The sequence below is a fragment of the Notolepis coatsorum genome (assembly GCF_963971535.1).
Source record: "Notolepis coatsorum genome assembly, chromosome: 13".
Classification (NCBI taxonomy): Eukaryota; Metazoa; Chordata; class Actinopteri; order Aulopiformes; family Paralepididae; genus Notolepis; species Notolepis coatsorum.
Window position 1 is genome coordinate 122,417,843 of NC_140177.1, and position 19,940 is coordinate 122,437,782.

Genomic DNA, 19,940 nt, shown 5'->3' on the forward strand with positions numbered 1-19,940 from the left:
TGTCGGGCCCGCCTATCATACCACACATTCATTTTTCCTTGGGCTACCTTTAGGTTCTCTTTCGCTAGTTCACATGCCCTACTAAGCTTAAGCCTGAAGTCACACACATAGTCCAACAAATTAGTAGAGGAAGGAGTCTGGTCAGCCAACCACTTTTCCTTCAGCAGTTTCAAAGGACCCCTCACTGTGTGGCCGAACACCAGCTCAGCCGGGCTGAATCCAAGATACTCCTGGGTTACCTCCCTAGCAGCAAACAGAAGCAAAGGGATTCCATCATCCCAGTCTTTTTCGAACTCCGTACAATATGCCCGCAGCATTGTTTTGATAGTCTGGTGAAATCTCTCCAGCGCCCCCTGGGACTCTGGATGATAGGCAGAGGAAGGGCAATGCTGGATAGACAACTGCTGGAGGACCTGAGCAAAGAGACGGGACATGAAGTTAGACCCTTGATCTGATTGAATAACCTTTGGTAAACCAAACGTCGAAAAAAACCTAACCAGAGCTTTGGATATAGCTGGGGCTGTGATCTTGCGTAAAGGAATGGCTTCAGGGAAACGGGTCGCTGCACACATAATAGTCAAAAGGTACTGGTTCCCTGTCTTAGTTCGAGGGAGGGGACCAACACAGTCAATGAGGATCCGCTCAAAAGGTTCCCCAACGGCAGGAATAGGCTGCAGAGGAGCCTGAGGGATCTTCTGGTTTGGTTTACCAACCACCTGACACACATGGCACGAGCGGCAATATTGTGCCACATCTGACTTCAAACCAGGCCAACAAAAATGTCTCAGCACACGGTCATAAGTCTTCCTGACTCCCATGTGACCAGCAAGATCATGATCATGTGCTAGATGAAGTATATCAGGACGATACACGGCTGGAACAACAATCTGAAACACACTGCCCCAGTCATCCAGACTGGACAGGTTAGGTGGTGTCCACTTTCTCATGAGCACGTCATTGCTAACAAAGTATCCTTGAGACGTGTCTACCATTGCATCCTCTAAAACCGCCTCTTCAAAGAGGGACGACAAGGAGACATCCTTGTTTTGCTCTAGTACCAACTGCTCATGAGACGGTATCACCTTACCAAAACCCTCATCAGGGCCACTTTTCAACTCAACAAAGAACATGTCACTAAGTGTCATATCACAATCTAAGTTAACAACATCATGGGTCTCACATTTGACCTTTGACATTGCGCGTGTTACCGCACACACAGGAAACACTCCTGGATGCTTCTGTGCGAGCTCATCAGAGACCTCAGAAACTACAGGGACGGGAATTACAACTGGAGTAGCCAGCACTTTGCCACCGGCCAAATCGTTCCCTAGAATGAAGGACACCCCCTTTATGGGAATGTGAGAACACACACCTACGACAACATTGCCTGATACTAAGGGAGAGTTTAGCGAGACCTCATGCAAAGGAGTATTCACAAAGCCTCCTCCAAAGCCCTGAACAATGGCACCGGAATGCAATGAAGAATCTTCCAAAAATAGCAAAATCCCATTCAGAATGAGAGACTGGAAAGCTCCTGTATCTCTCCATATTGTAATAGCCTGCTTTGATCCTAATCCACCAACCAGTGAAACAAATCCATCCATCATAAATGTTGAGGAGCCCTCTAGCTCCCTGTCTGCACCTTTGATACTTCGCACCCCACCCTCTAATGTCGGCATAGGTGTCCTGTCCATGATTTCTACCAGAGCCACCGTTTTTAAATTTTTCTGCTTAAGCACAGGGCACCCAGCAACGATATGACCAGGCTCCTTACAGTAAAAACAGATAACCCCCTCTGGGAATGCACTAGCAGAGCCACCTTGCCTAGGAGTCGAAGTAAACCGACCAGCAGACACGGGTGCCGGGAACCGGCTCCCCTGAAAAGGACACCTACTACCCCTGGACTCCACACGGCCCTCCTCTACAAAGACAGATTTGTGTGTTAACACAAACTCATCAGCCAAGACAGCAACGTCGCCTATCTTCGATACCTTATGCTCATTTAGATGTGTGGAAACATTATCAGGAACACACCTTTTAAATTCCTCTAGGAGAACCAACTGTCTGAGCTGCTCCCTTGACTCTGCTTTTTGCGAGGTGCACCACCGGTCAAACAGGTTCTCCTTCTCTTTTCCAAATTCAACATAAGACTGCCCCTCTGACCTGCGATAACCTCTAAAACGCTGACGATAGGCCTCGGGGACCAACTCATAAGCCCTCAATATGGAAGCTTTAACAAGCTCATAATCAGCGCTTTGTTCAAGGGACAGAGCAGTGTAGGCTTCTTGTGCCCTACCAACTAAAACACATTGCAGCAGCAGTGTCCAGGCGGTATCAGGCCACTTCAATGTGGTTGCCATCCGTTCAAAAAGGGGAAAATATCTTTCCACGTCTTTCTCAAAAAATGGAGGCACCATCCTAATATTCCTGCCTACATCAAAACCGGAACGTGACTCTGGATGCAGAGCACCCGCCTGCAAGACAGCGTGCTTATAATCAAGCTCCTTCTGCGCACGCTCGTGCTCTAAGTCCTTCAAGTAACGCTCTTGTTGTAGCTGCCTCTCCTTAAGCTCACGCTCATGCTCACGCTCCTTCTGCGCACGCTCGTGCTCTCTCTCCTTAAGCTCACGCTCCTTAAGTTCACGCTCACTGTTAAACTCACGCTCCTCTCTTCTCTCCTTAAGCTCACGCTCCTCTCTCCTCTCCTCACGCTCCCGCTCTAGCTGCCTTTCCTTAAACTCCAACTCCCTAATCCTCCACTCACCCTCTGCACCGGATAATAGCGGAGACACGTCAGACAAAGGAGGCTCCTCCACCCTCGCCACAAGCACCTGCTCTCGAATGAGTAACACCTTTAAAGCACTCAAGGCAGTTGGCTTCAACCGTTTCTCACTGGGAGAAAGCTCCACCTTGTAGTGTACAGCAAGCTCCAGAAGCTGTTCTTTGGAAAACCTCTCCAACATGTCATGCGAAGGGAGATCAACAAAATCCCTAATGGAAGCCATCTTTCCTGCACCAGCGCCACAACCCGTTCACTTTAGAGTCACAAAAGCTGCCAAAAGCACCCTAGCACACACACAACCTACCTAAAGAGCCACTAAAGAAACACTAAAGAACCACTGAAGAACGACTAAAGAACCACGACGAACCACTGAAGAACCATACAGAATGCCAAAGCCACTAATAATAACCATAAAGGGACGTGGTGGCAATGTGTGCTACGGAGCGCACATTTCTAGGACGCAAAAAAAACATAAAAATAAAACACACCCACCCCAAATAGACGTGTCATACACGCAGGGTGTTAGGTGCTACCAGGTATGCTCACCAAACACTCAAACAAACAAAATAAATCCAACAAACAAATCCAAACAGGTGCGCCTTCTAACCTGATATAATATAATAATGCAGGACCTGTTGCAGAGGTCTTTATTCGGCATGCAATGACACTCAATGTTTTAGTGGTACACACAGCGGTTCGTTTTTTTGAAATTTCTTGCACACACACCGGAACACACACGCATGCATTGTCTCTTTAGAATCGCCAATGCGATTTGTCTCTGCGATTAACCCATCCCGTCGTCCTTCCCCCCCAAGGGCAGCCGGGATCAGACAGGCGTCAACGTGAGCCGCGCCAGGGGACCAATCCAAGTGCTCCTGTCCGTCTTCATCAAGGACGCCACAGCGTTAGCGATCTGTTGTTGTGCATGTTTTTCCATTGGGTTTATCTTATCGGGGGGGTACCTGGCATCATGGAAACCTGGTCCCCAAGCGGGAATCGAACCCTGGACCTTCTTGCTGTGAGGCGACAGTGTTAACCACTACACCACCCACTTTAATGACAGAGCTCTCTTGTTTAATAATATTGTCGCGTCATCTTAATATGCTGCTTATGCAGTTATCAGCTGTACGCTCGCTTCCTGAGTCAAGAAACGCGCCACTCTGAGTCAAGAAACGCACTGTTGGTAACACCACCCACTTCAATGACAGAGCTCTCTTGTTTAATAATATTGTCGCGTCATCTTAATATGCTGCTTATGCAGTTATCAGCTGTACGCTCGCTTCCTGAGTCAAGAAACGCGTCACTCTGAGTCAAGAAACGCGCTGTTGGTAAAACCACCCACTTCAATGACAGAGCTCTCTTGTTTAATAATATTGTCGTGTCATCTTAATATGCTGCTTATGCATTTATCAGCTGTATTTGGCATAGACGCCTGAGTCAAGAAACGCTATTGTCGCGCCCGCCACTCTGAGTCAAGAAACGCAGTCATCTTAATATGCTGCTTATGCAGTTATCAGCTAGCTGACTAAATTTAAATCTTATGCAACGCCAGTCAAGAAACGACCGCCTCAGCAGCATCACGCATCAACTGTAATGTGGAGTGGACTTAAACATATTTACAATTAGCATTTTATTACTTTCTCAGTCAGCGCTAAGTGCAGCATCTGCCACGCGCGCGTCAACACAGCGGTGAGCTGTAGCGGCAGCGGTGGATAAGGGGGCGTGCTAGCCCGGGTCACGTGGGGGTCGCGGCCAATCAGAGGAACCCGGAAACCGAGCTCCGTTGCGGAAAGTATAGACGCGTCGGGTGACAGGAGCCTGAGGCCACGTGGAGGTGTCGGGTGCCTGAGGCCACGTGGAGGTAGAGGTGTCAGGAGCCTGAGGCCACGTGGAGGTGGAGGTGTCAGGAGCCTGAGGCCACGTGGAGGTGGAGGTGACAGGAGCCTGAGGCCACGTGGAGGTGGAGGTGTCAGGAGCCTGAGGCCAGGTGGAGGTGGAGGTGTCGGGTGTCAGGAGCCTGAGGCCAGGTGGAGGTGGAGGTGTCAGGAGCCTGAGGCCTTGGGGACGTGGAGGTGTCAGGAGCCTGAGGCCACGTGGAGGTGGAGGTGTCAGGAGCCTGAGGCCACGTGGAGGTGGAGGTGTCAGGAGCCTGAGGCCACGGGGACGTGGAGGTGACAGGAGCCTGAGGCCACGTGGAGGTGGAGGTGACAGGAGCCTGAGGCCACGTGGAGGTGGAGGTGTCAGGAGCCTGAGGCCAGGTGGACGTGTCGGGTGTCAGGAGCCTGAGGCCACGTGGAGGTGGAGGTGTCAGGAGCCTGAGGCCAGGTGGAGGTGGAGGTGTCAGGAGCCTGAGGCCAGGTGGAGGTGACAGGGGCCTGAGGCCACGTGGAGGTGTTGGGTGTCAGGAGCCTGAGGCCAGGTGGAGGTGGAGGTGTCAGGAGCCTGAGGCCACGTGGAGGTGGAGGTGTCAGGAGCCTGAGGCCACGTGGAGGTGGAGGTGTCAGGAGCCTGAGGCCACGTGGAGGTGGAGGTGTCAGGAGCCTGAGGCCACGTGGAGGTGGAGGTGTCAGGAGCCTGAGGCCACGTGGAGGTGGAGGTGTCAGGAGCCTGAGGCCACGTGGAGGTGGAGGTGTCAGGAGCCTGAGGCCACGTGGAGGAGGAGGTGTCAGGAGCCTGAGGCCACGTGGAGGTGGAGGTGTCAGGAGCCTGAGGCCATGTGGAGGTGGAGGTGACAGGAGCCTGAGGCCACGTGGAGGTGGAGGTGACAGGAGCCTGAGGCCACGTGGAGGTGGAGGTGTCAGGAGCCTGAGGCCATGTGGAGGTGGAGGTGTCAGGAGCCTGAGGCCATGTGGAGGTGGAGGTGTCGGGGGACAGGAGCCTGAGGCCAGGTGGAGGTGTCGGGTGAGCGTCTATACTTTCCGCAACGGAGCTTGGTTTCCGGGTTCCTCTGATTGGCCGCGACCCGCGCGTGACCCGCGCTAGCACGCCCCCTTATCCACCGCCCCCTACAGCTCGCCGCTGTGTTGCAGCGCAGAGCGGCTTTGACGCTCGCTTCCTGAGTCAAGAAACGCGCCACTCTGAGTCAAGAAACGCGCTGTTGGTAACATAATAATAATATAATAATGCAGGACCTGTTGCAGAGGTCTTTATTCGGCATGCAATGACACTCAATGTTTTAGTGGTACACACAGCGGTTAGTTTTTTTAAAATTTCTTGCACACACACCGGAACACACACGCATGCATTGTCTCTTTAGAATCGCCAATGCGATTTGTCTCTGCGATTAACCCATCCCGTCGTCCTTCCCCCCCAAGGGCAGCCGGGATCAGACAGGCGTCAACGTGAGCCGCGCCAGGGGACCAATCCAAGTGCTCCTGTCCGTCTTCATCAAGGACGCCACAGCGTTAGCGATCTGTTGTTGTGCATGTTTTTCCATTGGGTTTATCTTATCGGGGGGGTACCTGGCATCATGGAAACCTGGTCCCCAAGCGGGAATCGAACCCTGGACCTTCTTGCTGTGAGGCGACAGTGTTAACCACTACACCACCCACTTTAATGACAGAGCTCTCTTGTTTAATAATATTGTCGCGTCATCTTAATATGCTGCTTATGCAGTTATCAGCTGTACGCTCGCTTCCTGAGTCAAGAAACGCGCCACTCTGAGTCAAGAAACGCACTGTTGGTAACACCACCCACTTCAATGACAGAGCTCTCTTGTTTAATAATATTGTCGCGTCATCTTAATATGCTGCTTATGCAGTTATCAGCTGTACGCTCGCTTCCTGAGTCAAGAAACGCGTCACTCTGAGTCAAGAAACGCGCTGTTGGTAAAACCACCCACTTCAATGACAGAGCTCTCTTGTTTAATAATATTGTCGTGTCATCTTAATATGCTGCTTATGCATTTATCAGCTGTATTTGGCATAGACGCTGAGTCAAGAAACGCTATTGTCGCGCCCGCCACTCTGAGTCAAGAAACGCAGTCATCTTAATATGCTGCTTATGCAGTTATCAGCTAGCTGACTAAATTTAAATCTTATGCAACGCCAGTCAAGAAACGACCGCCTCAGCAGCATCACGCATCAACTGTAATGTGGAGTGGACTTAAACATATTTACAATTAGCATTTTATTACTTTCTCAGTCAGCGCTAAGTGCAGCATCTGCCACGCGCGCGTCAACACAGCGGTGAGCTGTAGCGGCAGCGGTGGATAAGGGGGCGTGCTAGCCCGGGTCACGTGGGGGTCGCGACCAATCAGAGGAACCCGGAAACCGAGCTCTGTTGCGGAAAGTATAGACGCGTCGGGTGACAGGAGCCTGAGGCCACGTGGAGGTGTCGGGTGACAGGAGCCTGAGGCCACGTGGAGGTAGAGGTGTCAGGAGCCTGAGGCCAGGTGGAGGTGGAGGTGTCAGGAGCCTGAGGCCACGTGGAGGTGGAGGTGTCAGGAGCCTGAGGCCACGTGGAGGTGGAGGTGACAGGAGCCTGAGGCCACGTGGAGGTGGAGGTGTCAGGAGCCTGAGGCCACGTGGAGGTGTTGGGTGTCAGGAGCCTGAGGCCACGTGGACGTGTCGGGTGTCAGGAGCCTGAGGCCACGTGGAGGTGGAGGTGTCAGGAGCCTGAGGCCACGTGGAGGTGTTGGGTGTCAGGAGCCTGAGGCCACGTGGAGGTGTCGGGTGTCAGGAGCCTGAGGCCACGTGGAGGTGTTGGGTGTCAGGAGCCTGAGGCCACGTGGAGGTGGAGATGACAGGAGCCTGAGGCCACGTGGAGGTGGAGGTGTCAGGAGCCTGAGGCCACGTGGAGGAGGAGGTGTCAGGAGCCTGAGGCCACGTGGAGGTGGAGGTGTCAGGAGCCTGAGGCCACGTGGAGGTGGAGGTGTCAGGAGCCTGAGGCCAGGTGGAGGTGGAGGTGACAGGAGCCTGAGGCCACGTGGAGGGGGAGGGTGTCAGGAGCCTGAGGCCACGTGGAGGTAGAGGTGTCAGGAGCCTGAGGCCATGTGGAGGTGGAGGTGTCAGGAGCCTGAGGCCACGTGGAGGTGGAGGTGTCAGGAGCCTGAGGCCACGTGGAGGTGGAGGTGTCAGGAGCCTGAGGCCACGTGGAGGGGGAGGGTGTCAGGAGCCTGAGGCCATGTGGAGGTGGAGGGTGTCAGGAGCCTGAGGCCACGTGGAGGTGGAGGTGTCAGGAGCCTGAGGCCACGTGGAGGGGGAGGGTGTCAGGAGCCTGAGGCCACGTGGAGGTGGAGGTGTCAGGAGCCTGAGGCCACGTGGAGGTGGAGGTGTCAGGAGCCTGAGGCCAGGTGGAGGTGGAGGTGTCGGGTGTCAGGAGCCTGAGGCCACGGGGACGTGGAGGTGGTAGAAGCCTGAGGCCACGTGGACGTGGAGGTGGTAGGAGCCTGAGGCCACGGGGACGTGGAGGTGGTAGGAGCCTGAGGCCACGGGGACGTGGAGGTGGTAGGAGCCTGAGGCCACGGGGACGTGGAGGTGGTAGGAACCTGAGGCCACAGGGACGTGGAGGTGTCGGACCTCGTGCGTCGACCACGGAGCAGACCGTGTCAAGTTCAGCCAAGCCAAGTGTTTTTTGACACACATACATACATACACACACACACACACACATACAGTACACACCATACAGTACGCACCATACAGTACACATCATACAGTACACAAACACACACACACACACACCTGTCATCGCTGTCTTTTTTGTTTGTTTTTTTGTCTACTTTTTTCTCCCCATTTTTCTATTTTTCTCCTGTCCCCAATTTCGCATTGTCCAATTCTACCCTCCCCTGTCTCGAACGCTGTTAGGCCATGCCTCCCACAAGCCGGCTGCAATGTGGACGAAGCCTTGCATCACGTGTCCCCTCCGGTACTCGAGGAGGCAGCCGTTGCATCTTTTCACCTGCACAGCGCGATCTCTCAGCGGCGAGGAGTAACGCGTGGGAGGGACACGCCGCCCTCGTCGCTTCCTGATTCTATTGCCCAGGCGCACCAACCGACCTGGAGGAGTCGCTGTCCACAACGTCCGATCCCCACCCACCAGCTTCCCACCCCCTAATACTGCCAATTGTATTAGTATGAACGACCAGCCAAGCTGGTAGCAACGCCGAGAGCTGGGCTCAAACCCAGCATCTCCTGCGTTGGTGGCGAGCGCCTTGCCCACTGCGCCACCTAGCCGCTCATCGCTGTCTTTAAGTGCCTCCTGGTTCACCTGCCACTCGATTCAATCCCACTGTAGAGGGAGGTTTGCTCTCTGACAGTCATGCATATGATGGAGATGATCCGGTTGCATTTTGTCAAATGTTTAAAGGAACACGCCAACATTTTGGGAAATTAGCTCATCGTCTTCTCCAGAGAGAGACAGGAAGATAGATACCAGTTTCCTCTCTGTGCGTTCAGTAGAAAGCTATCTGGCTGCATGTTAGCCTAGCTTAGCACAATGAATGGAAGCGGACGTGCCCGGTTAGCCTTCGGCAGAGGTGTTAGTTGGACAATGCCTAGGCTAACTGGTCATGTCCGCTTCCATTCATTGTGCTAAGCTAGGCTAACAGGCAGCCAGATAGCTTTCTACTGAACGCACAGAGAGGAAACTGGTATCTATCTTCTTGTCTCTCTCTGGAGAAGATGGTAAGCTAATTTCCCCAAATGTTGGCGTGTTCCTTTAAGTGTTTTTTGACACACACACACACACACACACATAGAATACACACACACACACGTGTCATCGCTGTCTTTAAGTGCCTCCTGGTTCACCTGTCACTCGATTCAACCCCACTGTAGAGTGAGGTTTGCTCTCTGACAGTTGTGCATACAGTATGATGGAGATGATCCAGTTTCAGTTGTCAAACGTTTAAAGGGGCAAAACCTCTTACCCGAAGTCTATTTATAGGAGTTTTGAATTATATCTGCCATGGAGATGTCGGATGTCACTCCAATACAATGTGGCTGAATGGGACAGGGTTTGTGCCAAGAAATACATTTGGAAGGCAATGTCTCCTTCAAGAGGATAACATCAGGATACCCTCTCTATGCCCATTGCCCAATGATATCTCAGTCCACGGAATGTCCTCTCATTATAGGGAGTGATTTTATGATTCGGTTTGTGACCCTGCATTGGATCGATCCAGGCTACACCGTCCCCTCAGACAAAACAAATATCCGTGATGGAGTTTCAGTCTCGGCTCACAGTAACTGATGCGTGGTGCTTGGTCAACCCTCTTTCTACTCTGGGGCCACACAACTCTTACTCTAGGATAGATTACATTATGATGTAATAATTCAATTTATATTCAAGATAAATAGCATTGTTGTACGTAACCCACACTGCAGCCTCTGTCCCATTCATCCCTTTGGCCAACCCCTGGAAGCCACAGTGGTCTCATGGAGCCACACCTCTCTCCACGCTATGTTAGCACTACGTGGCAGTGCCGGAGAGAGGGCCGGCTGAACCTATTATCATTCCGCTATAGGGAAAAAACGCTCTGGCTTGTTTGTTTGTTTGTTTGTTTGTTTGTTTGTTTGTTTAGTTTAGTTTATTTACACATATAAAAACAATTACATATAATAAAATACAATCCACAAAGGGATGTGACGGAGAATTGCCTAAAAACCCTCTAGGGGCTTGCATGTGGCATTCAAGCCCCTAGCCCCCCCCCCCCCCCCTCCCAACACACACAAGGAACATTCATTCACAATACACTCTCTATAGTATCAAGGTATATGAGAAAATAAAATAAAATATAAGTAATAAATAGAACTAAGAACAAAGAGGCATATGTCAACTCAACTTGAGGGGGACGTCGGGTGGATTCATCGCACCAGTAGTAGTCAGAACCGCTTTGAGGATGAGTAGCCGCTGTAGTCGTGCTGTCACATCAAGTACAGCGCATGCAGGGAAGGGGGCAGGAGAGGATAGGGAGGGGCAGGAGAACCACTCAGAACAGGTTGAAGTAGAGCTGGCATGGTTAGACGTAGGTCGGACAGAAGACGGCATGAAGCGGATCCATGTGGTGAGGTTGAATCTAAATGTTCAACTCATCCAACTTGGATTTCAGGAACTCCTCAACTCAGGGCAGATGTGCACACACATGCGTGTACATGAAGAGACAGCATTTGCTCTTTTCCATCTGCGTAGATTATATTTTGAAACTGGAGACGAGGCAGTATATGCTATAAGAGACGATGACAATATGTTACAATGTGATGCAGTTATAATTAATCTTTTAAAAGGATTATTCCAAACTCTATGGTACAGTAAACAATGCAAATTAAGTTGAATTTGACATTCTTTGGAGGCTTCATCCTTCCTAGAGTCTGCTTGGTTGATAGGGATATGCTTGATGCCTCTGTTACACAGGCTGAGATTGATAGTGCAATCATGAAGAAGAAGGCCTCTGGGAAAACTCCAGGGGACAACAGCCTGGCAATAGAATTCTACAAGTGTTTTAAATAAATAGCAGCTTACCCCACACTTACTGTTGTTATTCGATTAAATAGAACCGGAATCCATGCCCCCCCCCCCCCCCCCCCCGCTCCATGTGCAGTAGAGTTACAATTATGATGAAGAACCACCATTTAAGTTTGTTAAAATGTGATTATAAGATCCTAGCTAAGATAACTTCTGTTCGGAGAAGATAGTGCCAGCTAATAGTGCATCTAGACCAAGCGGGTTTCTTTCCAGGGCATCTGTCATCGAATGATATGCGGATATTTCCAGAGTAGAGGTGAGTTCCACTAAGTCTTCAGTCATTGTGATATCATTAGATGCTTTTCTTTTTTTACGATTGATACCCAAAGTAATTAGCCATTTATTATACTTTATACTTATAGCACATTCATGAGTCTGGTCTCTTTTGAAAGGTAACATTCTGAAGTTAAAGGAAAACTCCAACATTTTGGGAAATTAGCTTATTTGCCATCTACCCTGGAGTTAGACAAGAAGATACATACCTTTTTTCTTCTCTGTGCATGCAGTAGGAGTAGGAAGACGTGCACTGTTAGCCTAGCTTAGCGTCAGTCACTGGAAGTAGGTTCCTCCATTAGCCTAGTTCCCAACAATTTCCTACTCCTACTGCATGCACAGAGAAGAAAAAGGTATGCATCGTCTTGTCTAACTCCAGGGTTCCCAAAATGTTGGAGTGTTAAGATACAAACCTTCTTCTTCTCTGTGCATGCAGTAGGAGTAGGAAGACGCGCACCGTTAGCCTAGCTTAGCGTCAGTCACTGGAAGTAGGTTTCAAGTTTCTTTAATAGTTGTCATACAGAAGTACAGAATACTTTTATACAAAATTCTTCTTACTGTTACGCTCCAGAGACTGTGCTAGACAAGATAAGTATGAAATAAAATAGTATAGCATGTAAAATAGAAGTAAAAATAGAGGTCACAGTATACATATGTACAATGTATAGACATATGTACAATGTTCGATGCAGAATAGAAGTAACTGAGTTACCATACAATATACAATATACTATGCAATGTACTAATACAATACTATATAGTGTGTCGTGGAATATATTTTCATGTCATTAGACAGCTTTTTTTTAAACAATATGTTTATTGGTATTTTCTTTTTTTTTCAGTTTTACAGCATCAGTTCAACAGTTCAACAACCATACAAAAGGAAATGCTGCCAACTGCCCCCCCTCCCCCCCTCCCCGAGTTACAGAAAAATAGATACAAAATACCCCCCCCCCCCCCCCCCTGAAAGAAAAAAAATCAAAAAAAAAAAAAAAAAAAAAAACTCTAGGCCAGACCCCCCCTCCCCTCCCCCAGACTAGGACCTCAACAAATTAAGTTTTTTCTTTTTTTTAACACATTTTGAGAATTTAGTAAACCCAGTTACACCCGTCTAACAGGTGCCCATACTTCTACACCAAACAAATAAATATCTAACGTTACATCTTTTCTCTTCAAAGAGCAACTAATAACATTTACAGTATCATTCATTGCAATATATACTCATCAGAAAGACAAAAGGGAGCTTCAATAATAGCCTACATCGTCAACCTACTATGTAATCTGTTCTAAGTATTGCCTAAACCCAGCCCAGCATTTATCGAAGAGATGTGGTTTTTTCTTAAGATTGAACATTGTCATTAGACAGCTTGACTGGTACACTTTGACCAGCTCACTTTGACCAGCTATATAATGTGCTCAGATATGGCAGACACTACTGTCTCTTTAAATCTAATTCTCAGTTAGCAAGACTGTTTAACATTCCAGTTGGGAACATCACCGCCTAGCCAAGGTTGATTCTCCTAACTGGGCCATTTTCATCATCATATCTGATATTATGTTACGTCTGACAACTGTGTATTTAACATACGTGTGAACAGCGCTCTGGGTCAGTCTATGGCCAGACGCTACTGTATTAACATGTTGTCTCTGACTGTAAACTGTCCTTTCATTTGTGGCCACGGATGAAATAAACTTTCCTATTATTATTAATAATGACTCAGAATGATTTGTAAACAGCTCATCGTTTAGTCCTTTAATATTTCCCATTACAGATGGCGACGAGTGATGTTTATGGGATATTTTTTAAACAAGTTTTATTATATTTTAAACCGATGGGTGTCGAGGTGGCCGCGGGACGGACTCTGCAGACAGGGTGAATATTGGGATTCCAGGGAATCGCTGCCCTGTCTCGACCTCCTCCGCGCACTGGGGGGGGGGAGGACCGTCTGCGCCGTCCGTTTGGCTGTCACCTCTGGCTTGAACCTTGGGAATGCGTGGGGAACATTCTGTTTAAAGCGTTTTTGTTTTTGAATCTATAAGTAGTTATGTTACAATTAGATTAGGGTGTCTAGATTGACCAGACAGCGGATGACGCAGAGTGGTGCATTGTCGACGAGCAATCCGGGGGAATACTATTTTCCCTCGCCTCAATCCTCCGTGAAAAGGACAGGAGGGACTGTCTTGTCAGCTCTGGCAGATTTTCCCGTGTGGATGCATGCAGGAGTTTGATTTGGGCGGAGAGTTGTTGAGTTTCTGGGTCCAGATGGTGTCTAACACTAGAACATAGTATTGTTAGAGTTGTTGAGTTTCTGAGTCCAGATGGGGACTAACACTAAAACATCCCTCTGAGCAATTTTACGTTGAATAGACGTTTAAAAGACGTCTAAATGGCCCATAGACGTCTAGGCTAAATTCGGTCTAGAATGGGGTGAAAAGTGAAAGTTTGGTAGACGTCTATTCTAGACGTGTTTTCAACGTCTAAGCTTAGACGTGTTTTGAACGTCTAAGCTTAGACGTTGTTTCAACGTCATGACATAGACGTCTAAAATCAGTCTAGAATGGGGTGAAAAGTGAAAGTTTGGCAGACGTCTATTCCAGACGTGTTTTGAACGTCTAAGCTTAGACGTTTTTTGAACGTCTATGTTTAGACGTTGTTTCAACGTCATGACATAGACGTCTAAAATCAGTCTATAATGGGGTGAAAAGTGAAAGTTTGGTAGACGTCTATTCCAGACGTGTTTTGAACGTCTAAGCTTAGACGTTTTTTGAACGTCTATGTTTAGACGTTGTTTCAACGTCATGACATAGACGTCTAAAATCAGTCTATAATGGGGTGAAAAGTGAGTTTGGTAGACGTCTATTCCAGACGTGTTTTGAACGTCTAAGCTTAGAAGTTTTTTGAACGTCTATGTTTAGACGTTGTTTCAACGTCATGACATAGACGTCTAAAATCAGTCTATAATGGGGTGAAAAGTGAAAGTTTGGTTGACGTCTATTCCAGACGTGTTTTGAACGTCTAAGCTCAGACGTTTTTTTTTTTTTTTTTTTTTTTGGTCTTTTTCCCCCTCCATTTTTTTCCTCCGATTTTCTCCCATCCCAATGTTAGTCGTATGCCAATTCCCAGTCCCTTCCTGGTCGCTGCGCTTTACCCCCCACAGTCAGATCATTTGGGAGAGTGGAGGCTACCACGTGCTTCCTCCGACACACGTCCAGCCAATCACCGCTTCTTTTCACCTGGCAGCGCGGATTCTCATTGAGAGGGCGTAGCGTGTGGGAGGACCACACTATCCCCCTCACGTCCAATCCGCGCTTAGCAGGCGCCCCGACCGAACTGTAGGAGTCGCTGTTTACAACGACCCGGACCCACCCCGCCAGCTTCTCCCACCCTCTGATACAGCCAATTGTATCAGTGCAGACGGCCAGCCAAGCTGGTGACAACCCCGGAGCTGTGAGCTGGATTCGAACAGGCGAACCAAGCTCACAGCTCCGGGGCTGGTGACGAACGCAATCTCCGCTCGACCACCTAACCGCCTAAGCTCAGACGTTTTTTGAACGTCTATGTTTAGACGTTGTTTCAACGTCATGACATAGACGTCTAAAATCAGTCTAGAATGGGGTGAAAAGTGAAAGTTTGGTAGACGTCTATTCCAGACGTGTTTTGAACGTCTAAGCTTAGACGTTTTTTGAACGTCTATGTTTAGACGTTGTTTCAACGTCATGACATAGACGTCTAAAATCAGTCTAGAATGGGGTGAAAAGTGAAAGTTTGGTAGACGTCTATTCCAGACGTGTTTTGAACGTCTAAGCTTAGACGTGTTTTGAACGTCTAAGCTTAGACGTTGTTTCAACGTCATGACATAGACGTCTACCAAACTTTACATTAAAGCATGAACGTTGAAAATGCATTGTTTAAACATTAACACATCAATAACATGGAATAGTCAAAAGTTAGCCGTTTTTATAATTTTTTTTATTTTAAAATACTAAAGGCCGGCCCAACACACACATACATAGCAACTGAACATTTTGAAAGATTAAAGATAGAGCTGATAGCGGATCTATTTGAGCTAAGGGGCGGCGCAGGGAGGGTTGCATCCTCCCAGTCTTCGGCACTTCGAGACAGCCGGAGAGGCGCAGAGGGGGTCGCATCCTCCCGGTCTTCAGCACGGGACGTCCAACACTCCTGGACAGCCACTGACAGGGAGACAGGGAGACGGGACAGGCGTTAATACAACTCACGTGATTGTGATGGGCGGACATAGCAATAGATACAAGTGGTAAGCATTAGTAGGTTACAGCAGTAGGGATGACCCCCGGAAATATTGTGTCTATTACTAGGCTTGCTTAAATTGTGAAGAAAGGAGAATATGAATTAAGATTTTTCTTTGCATCTTTGACAGTGAATAACACCATGCTAATAATGACCAAACATTAAAAACTTGCCACTGATCTCGTTCAGTACCTTCTTGAGATCATGTGTACAAAAAAGTCTAAGGAAATTAATAAAGGGAATATGATTAAACCGAAGGTTCTGGAGATACAGTACTGAATTCTCCCATCCGGACCAATGTCATTAGAAATATTATTATAGAATAGGAGGCGTATAAATTACCTTATTATAGCCAATTCGCACATTTATATATATATCAGTGGCGAAGCGTACCGGAGTTAACCGGGCCTTCATAATATTATATATTATTATTATTATATTCCAAATAAAATAAGTCCCTCGATACTCCGTGCTGCTGCTGCTGACTTGAAATAAAATAGACCGTTCTGTGGGCAGTCGGCCCGACACTAAACAGCAGTCTGTTATAATCACATTTGTATGAGCTAACGAATTCCGTTATATTGGACATTTGTATTAATTATATCAAGCGAAGAATTGAGAAAGCAGAGAGAGACGGCAACATTATCGTGTGGTTCAACGTTGCGTGATCGCTGAAACCAATGTCGATCTCCGCCTCCCAGCGAGTTGTCATTATTAGACATGCATGGTGACTCAACAACGAAACAAATGTAACTATTTTAATACAATTCAAATTGTGCTTAGAGGGAAGTTACGGTATGCAAAGAAAGATCAAGTCAAGAATTACCAAATTAAACGCACAGCAGCCCAGCCAATATTTCAAGACAGACATATATTTGTGTGGAAATAAAATGCGCAGCGGCAGATCAATATAATCAATATAAATTAATTTGTTTCACTCACCATTTTGACGTGGTTCACCTGAAGACGAAATCCATCCTCCTGTCCGTTTGGGTGAACTTTTCAATGACCCGGTCATACAGCTGATCAGTCCTTTTCAGATCCAGGAGCATTTCTTTTTCAATTGACATGGAGGATAATGCAGAGAGTCGGGCTTGTCCGGTTGTATTCCTCGCATATGTTTTAATGCGCTTGAGGGCAGAAAATGTCCTTTCCACGGTTGAGGTGGTGACAGGGATAGTTACAACTAAACACGTCAGTTTATATAGCTGCTTCATGCTTCATCCTTCTGGGGTTGGGCGGCCTTTTTTGACAATGTCCATCTTTTCATTGAATGTTCTTCTTGAAAAGGTAACTGTTAATAAATCCGCAACAACATCGACGGTATCATTTGCTGCTGCCATGTTTCAGTTTGTCTCGTGTTGTCTTGCTTGATACTAAGGTAGTCCGCGTTTGCCGTTTTGCGCTCTGATTGGCCGACGCAGCCAGACTCTAGAATACCTTGGCATCTAAAAGACTACGCCCATTGACTACAGCTCCAAATGTGATTGGCTGATCAAACTGTCACTCCACACCTGGGCTCCTGTTAAGGTTTATTGGGCAGGTCGAGCTAGAATACCCGATGGAGGAAAGTCTGCCTAGAGACTTGTGAAAAGAAATCTCCGATTGGCTGTTATTTTCTCCTGTACAAAAACGCTCTAATGCGCAGTGAATGGGTCGAAAACAACTATGGCGAGTGAAACTGTGCGGTTTTAACAGATTAGCAACACAAACTATTTTAATACATTTGATTAAAAAAAATAAAAAAATAAAAATAAAAAAAGTAATTTTTAAAATTCATATTTTCTTTCTTCTGAGGCTCACAGGGCCTTCTCTGAATACCTTGAAGGCCCTGAGAATTCGCCACTGATTTTTACCATATTTTCTATGCAAAATCTTTTTCTTCAAAGTAACTAGTCACTGATGGGTTCAGATAAATGTAGTGGAGTAAAAAGTACAATATTTCCCTTGAAATGTAGTGGAGTAAAAGTATAAAGTTCCCTAAAATGAAAATACTCACGTAAAGTGCAAGTAGCTCGAAATTGTACTTAAGTACAGTACTTTAGTAAAAGTCCTTAGTTACTTTCCACCACTAGGTATCAAGTATGATGAAACAAGACGAAAGTATTTTTCTGGTCTGCATCCTCTTAGCAGTTGTTTGTATTGAGCTGTACTGTATTGTACCCATTCTGCAATCTGTTAATTAATAAAGTTTTCATTCATGAACAGCATGGATTGCACTGAGAATCAACTCTAGTCATCGCCACCATCATCTGTTAGTAGGGAAGAGGCCTAGGCATCCAAAATTCTGAACATATCCTTTAAAATGTAAATTGTTAACATAATCTAACGTTGAATAAGTGGAGGAGTGCGTGACCCACCAGTGAAGCAATGTTCCAGGGATGAGTCCTGAAGGTCTTGTAGCAGCTGACGGTGGCGGCCACAGACAGAAAGATGACGTAGGAGCTGAAGTACAGGCCCTGGTAGGTCTGCACCGCCTCTTTGACTGCGTTGGAGAAGGTAAACACACACACCATGCTAAAGGTGAACAGCTTCTGGAGAGTCACGATACTGAACACCTGCAGGCAGAAGAGGGGAAATGGTTCCTATTTAGTGGAAGTATCTTGTAGATGCCCCCCCGCCCCCCCCCCCCCCCACCCCCCCCCCCCCAGTTAAAGTGACCTGGCCATTAGGTCCAGAATTAAAGATGAAATGCCACTGAAATTGAAATTGTAGGTTTTAATTCTGGAAAGGTGGACATTTCCATAACATTTTGCCTACTGTAGGTATTTTGATTGTAATTTTATGTTTCCATATCTACACTAAACACCTACAAACACCACTACAGTCAATTATTGTATTAATTGATTGTATTTATATTTAAAAATGTATTGTGATTGTGACCTTAAGTGTCCTGAAAGGCGCCTTATAAATAAAATGCATTATTATTATTGTTACAAAGGGTCAGATTAAACCGAATATATATATTTATTGCCTGAGATCCCATGTATAATATTTGTATATCGTTTGATATCCCTTGTATATTCTTTGTACATATACACGGAATATCCCTTTACCTGGTACAGGACAGACCATAATATTCGTTCTCCTATTGGAAGCGATCCCCTAGGCGCCACGGCCATACCCCCAATGTCTAGTTCAAAGCCACCGCCAAGGCTTGTCTCAACATGCCCGGTTTTGCGCAGGAATACGAGACAGAAATGAGGTTGGCACTAGATTATTCATCGTACGTATAAATACGGCGCAGGTGGATACAGCAGCACTTAGCCTAAAGTCAAGTTACCCTCAAACGAGTTAACCCAACAAGTTGAAGCCTTCATCACGAGTCAACGACCAAGTGAAGTGAGCAACCTTGCGTCTAAATAGAGCACTTATAACCGCGTGCGAATAGGATAGTAAAAGTGTCAGAGCTTAGTGAAATAACGTCAAGTTCGACCTAGTTAAATGTGAAGTACCGTGCACAGGAGAATCTACACCGGTGAATGCAGAGCATTTCCCGGCTGGATTATTGCTTTGGTACTGTGGCTGCTGGAGCAGAGAACCGTCTACACCGCTGCTGTGTGGGATTTACCCGCGAGGAGCAACACTCGAGCCCGTCTCTAGGAGGAGGCTGGCTGGCTTTCATCCATGCTGCACGCATACTTGGATTATAGCTGCTGCTTTCGTCTGCCGATCAAGGGAGTAATGTACCGCCTCCCGTAGCTGGAGCTTATTGATTCCCCGTTGATCCAGACTTTGCATTCGAACATTCCTCCCCCCTGCTGGCTTACAACCGGAGGGAACCCCCTTAGTATCTCCAGCTGACCTACTAGTGTACCATATATAATTCTTATGCTACGGGTGGTATTAATTATCCCCTGCGTAATATGCTCATGGACTTACGCTCTTGACCTATTCATGCACATTCTTCGCCTTACAAGCGCAACTCTCATTTTTTTTTTTTTTTTTTTTTTTTTTGTCTTTTTCCCCCTCCATTTTTCCTCCGATTTTCTCCCATCCCAATGTTAGTCGTATGCCAATTCCCAGTCCCTTCCTGGTCGCTGCGCACTTACCCCCCACAGTCAGATCATCTGGGAGAGTGGAGGCTACCACGTGCTTCCTCCGACACACGTCCAGCCAATCACCGCTTCTTTTCACCTGGCAGCGCGG